This window comes from Microcebus murinus, chromosome X (genome assembly GCF_040939455.1).
Source record: "Microcebus murinus isolate Inina chromosome X, M.murinus_Inina_mat1.0, whole genome shotgun sequence".
In the NCBI taxonomy this organism is placed as follows: domain Eukaryota; kingdom Metazoa; phylum Chordata; class Mammalia; order Primates; family Cheirogaleidae; genus Microcebus; species Microcebus murinus.
In genome coordinates this window covers 23,805,090-23,810,114 of record NC_134136.1, presented here as the reverse complement: position 1 = coordinate 23,810,114, position 5,025 = coordinate 23,805,090, and the positions used below count along the sequence as shown (strand labels likewise).

At 36.4% G+C, this 5,025-nt stretch overlaps 1 non-coding gene across 1 annotated transcript; it reads left to right on the top strand.

Annotated features, from left to right (window-relative positions):
- The first annotated feature begins 346 nt into the window (after positions 1-346).
- Positions 347-455, top strand: LOC142866086 (U6 spliceosomal RNA). Its single transcript, XR_012916153.1, has one exon. It is a non-coding gene; the product is annotated as a U6 spliceosomal RNA (small nuclear RNA).
- Positions 456-5,025: the final 4,570 nt, after the last annotated feature.

Genomic DNA, 5,025 nt, shown 5'->3' with positions numbered 1-5,025 from the left:
AAGCCATTTCCTTATATCAAGTCTGATTACAATCAGCCGAGAACTCTATGTGCACAATTGCTCAAAGGTTAGGATCTTCATTAACTATTTCCATCACTCTGACCATTTGTGTCCCTAATTAACCAGTGCACAGATTCGTGTTATTGCCTGAACTTAAGGTAATGTGGCTCCCCTCCAATCAGCACTCTGAGAAATAAAAAAATAAAAAAAGCCTGTAGCTGTCTAGCAAAACTTTTTCTCTCTCTCCACTCCAGGCCAAATAGAATGAGTTTTATAGTCTGCCCTGTCTTTGGCTGAATTCCGGTTAAATGCATTCATCCATTACTAAATTAAAAATGATTTCATGGTGCTCACTTTAGCAGCATATATACTGTAACTAGAGTGATTCAGAGAAGCTTAACATGGCCTCTGTGCAAAGATGATACACACCAATTGGTGAAGCATTTCATAATTTGAAATAGGCATTTTCATATATTCATATTCATTACAGTGAAAATTGTAAAAAAAAAAAAAAAAACATAAAGGTGAATCAAGCAGTAGCTTCCAAAATTGCAAATGTTTTTACCCCTTGATCCAGCAATTCCAAGTTTAGAAATCTATTTGTCAGATATGCCTACACACATATGAAATGATGTACTTCCAAGGATTTTCATTAGGCATTGTTTGTGACAGTAAAGAATTAGAAAAATATAAAAGTCTACCAAGAAGGGATTGATTAAATAGACTCTTTTATATCCATATAATGGAAGGGAATATAGAAAAAATGAGGATGCTCACTCTATGTTTTGATATAGAAATATATCCAAAATATATCATATAATATACACTGTTTCAAGGTATAGAACAGTGGTATATCTTAGGATAACTTTTGTATAAGAAAGGAGGCATGAGAATTTATATTCACATGTGCTTATATTTGATAAAAAGTAAACTCTTATGGACTGAATGTTTGTCTCCCTCCAATATTCGTATGTTGAAATCTAATCCTCAATGTGATGGTATTTGGAGATGGGACTTTTGGGAGGGAGATAACTAGATTACGAGGGTGAATTAGTGCCTTTTTAGGAAGAGGCCAGGCAGCTAGTTTGCTCTTTTTCCCTTGCAGAGGATATAGTACAAAAGGTCAGCTGCCTGCTATTTGTAGAAGGGCCCTCTCTGGAACCTGATCATGCTGGCACCCTGATCTTGAATTTCCAGAACTGTGAGAAATAAATGTTTGTTGTTTAAACCACCCAGTCCATGGTAATTTGTTATAGAAGCTTGAGTTAAAACATAAACTAATAAAAAACTAATATGTATAGCTGAGATAGAAAACCATGGCCAGAAGGACTGCTGCCTATCTTTATAAAGTTCTATTGCAATACAGCCATATCCATTTGTATCTGTACTGTCCATGGCTGCTTTTGCACTACAACAGCAAAGCTGAGTAATTGCAAAAGAGATTTTATGACCTGCAAGCCTAAAATATTTATTACTTGCCCTTTACAGAAAATGTTTGCCAACCCCTGAGCTACAAAATGGAGGGAATGGATAGAAACAGGGTGAAAACAAGATTTCTTGATGTAGACACTCTTTTATATCATTTTGATTTTTGAACTTATGAATAAAAGTATTGCCTAGTTATAAAATTAAAATGAAAACAAAATCAATGAAATCTAGTCTGAACCTTGTGGGTAGGAAATAGTAATAAACCTAGAGCAGGGATTTGTGTGTGAGCTTATAGCCTATTTATTTCTTAACGAATATTTGTGAAATTTAAAATAATCAACTAATAAAATTACTTTTTTTTTTGAGACAGGGTTTGCTCTGTTGCCCGAGCTGTAGTGGAGTGGTGTCATCATAACTCACTGCAGCCTCAAACTCCTGGCCTTAAGAGATCCTCCCTCCTTAGCCTCCCAAGTAGCTGGCACCACAGGCACTCACCACCATGCCCAGCTAATTTTTCTATTTTGTCCTCCTGCCTGAGCCTCCCAGAGTGCTGGGGTTATAATCATGAGCCACTGCATCTAGCCTATAGTTGCATTTTTTAAATGAAAAAATTACATTATGGTTACTGCCTGTGTTGTACTTTCAAAAATTATCCATATATTATACAGTAGCTTGAAGTGTTACTGTTTGATTAATTCATGTACATATATGAATCCTACTAAATGCTAGGTACTGTGCTATGCAGGTAGTGGAAATTATAATTGTTGATATTATGATTAAATATCTTTAACTTAATATTTTGAGTTTTTCTCATGCAGCACATCATGTTTTTAGTTCTTTACAAACCCTGTCTCATTTAATCCTCACAACACTCCAAATTTGTATCTTTAGCCCAGCTTCTTTCCTGAACTCTAGACTCATATAGCTAACTGCCTACTCTACTTCTCCCCTTGGATGCCTAATAGACATCTCAAAATCATGGTCCTAAAATTGAACTTTTGCTCTTTCTTTTCACACATACAGTTGCTCCACTCACAGCCTTCTCCATCTCATTGGATAGCAATTCCATTCTTCCAGTTCCTCAGGCCAAAACACTCAAGAGTCTTCCTCCACCTATAAAATTATAATCTGAACACTTCTTGCTATATCAACTGCTACCTCCCTGTTCTGATGTTCTGGGCCACCATCATCTCTAACCTGAATTACTTCAATAGCTTCCTCACTGATTTCCTTGTTTCTCTTCTTAACCCCTTATAATCTATGCTTAATATAACAGTCATAATTATCTTTTTAAATGTAAGGTTGACTCATATCACTCAACTACTCAGTACTCCTCACTAGCTTCCTTTTTTTCATTCAGAATGAAGAACAGAGTCCAAGTCTTTATTCACCCAGGGCCAATTTGACCATCCTAATTAAAAGAACAACTCTGTTCTCCCAACTCCCATCCCACCACTACTCATCCCTTGCCCTTTTCTATAATTTATTTTTCCATAGCATTCTTCACCTTTAACCCACTGTATTTTTTCTTTATTTACATCTTTTTTATTTTTTCATTCATCTGTTACAAAGTAGACACTCAAATTATTGTTGAATGAATGAACAATTTCTTGGAATGTAGGTATTATTTCTTCCCGTATTGTACATCAAAGGAAACAAAGGGTCAGATAAGTTAAATGATTTGCTATAAGGTCAGAAAATTAATAAAGGACAGAACTGAGAATTAAACCCAGGTCTCTCGTTTCTAAAACTCACAGCCTTAACCACTAAATGACCTCATGGCATCTATAGTGTAGTACAATGTACATTCCTGTGTACATTGCTCAGGCACAAGTGTCACTGTCAAACAGGATTGGTAGTTGTCTTGGAACTTGACTATAGTTCTCCAGAGAATAAAGCAAGCAAATTAGAAAAGCATATAGGTGATGACATGGTGCCATTGAGATTGACAGTTTCTCGTATGGCCTTACCTGGATAATCCGAGAAAGGTATAGTTGAAGGGATTTACCATCAGCCTACATTTTCTTCACTTACTCTTCACAATCATGTTAATTAATGATACTTAGGCGAAGTAAAATAAAACATTCCCAACTGCATGAGTTATAGAGCAATTTCATGAGTAAATATCCCTGAGAATTTCATGCCAAACCATGGTGAGAGTGTTTAGGCAGAGTCCTTTAAACAAAAGAGCCTCAGGAAGTGGAAACCTTTGTTAAAACGTGAATTGAGACTAAGCCTTCATCACTGCCCCTTCAGCTGGTTTCCAACTTCTAATGCAATGTAATGGATAGAAAGTATACTAAAAGAATTCATAAAATTTCCACAGAATTACTGTGACCTAAGTAATTATGCTTTCTTACAAATGCTTGCTAAATAAATGTTTTGACTTTGTTAGTAAAAGTATTTAGAGGATGGCAGCACTCAGAATATGCTTATAATGCAGCACCTACTGGGATAAGAGGGGCTGGTAGGCTCTAGGGGAATTTGTCTTTCATATTTCAACATAATTTGAGATTGTCTGCTCAGTGTCTGGTTGGACTAAAGTAGGCCAGAGCCTTTTAAACTAGTCCTTTAGCTTTAAGAATGTATCATATTATTTAGCTTTGTTGTGATAACAAGTGGCCCAAGCATCTCAGTGGTTTACAATGACAAAGTTTATTTCTCATTTGCATTATGTGTTGGCTAGAGCTTGGCATCAATTCTGCTGCTGCTCCACATTATTTCTTCCTTCCTGGTTCCAGGCTGAGGAGCAATTCCCAACTGGGACCTATTACTCTCATGACCAAGGGGAAAGGCAAGAGAGCTGATGAAACCACATACTAGCTCTTAGAGCTTTTCTTTAGGACTGACAAATTGTCTATTCCTCTCATATTTCTTTAGCCAAAGCAAATCACATGGTCAAAGGCCAAACGTAATGTCAACAGGGTGAGGAAGTATACTTCCTCCACAGAAAGGTATTGCAAATTACATGTAAGTTAGTGGGGATACAAACTCCTCTAAATGTTTATTTCCCTTTCTTCCACATCCAAAAATGCACTCATAAATCTAGCCAGAAGAGGAAAAAGCTTTCTAGGCCAACGTCTCTCTCATTATACCCACCCACTAAAAGAGAAACCTTTGAAATTCACATTTGAGAGTTTTATATTTTGATGGCTTGATGCCATTCTGGAAAAAAAAAATGAGATTTTATCCACTTGTTTGACTAACATGAAAACAAACTGCCATTATTTCAAGGGAAACATTCTCTTCCTTATCCCTTAAAATTTAAGGCATTTTCCTCCCACATTTTTAGAGCTTCTGAACATGTATTTTCAATATATCCAAGGAGGTAGAAATCATTTTCTCATTTGTAATGATGATAATGCCAAGGAATACAAAATGACTTGCTGAGGGCAGAATGAGTCAGCAGCTGAGTCACAAACACAATTTTGGCTTCCTGATTAGCAGGCTGACATCTTATTTCCCAGGTTTATGGCTTCATCTTGTGTACCCTGGCACTATCAGGGCAGCTTGGATGAGGTGATATTATTATATTATAGTATTATTCTGCAGCTCCAGTGAGTCCCTTCTCCCTCAAAATATTTGCTGATTATAATC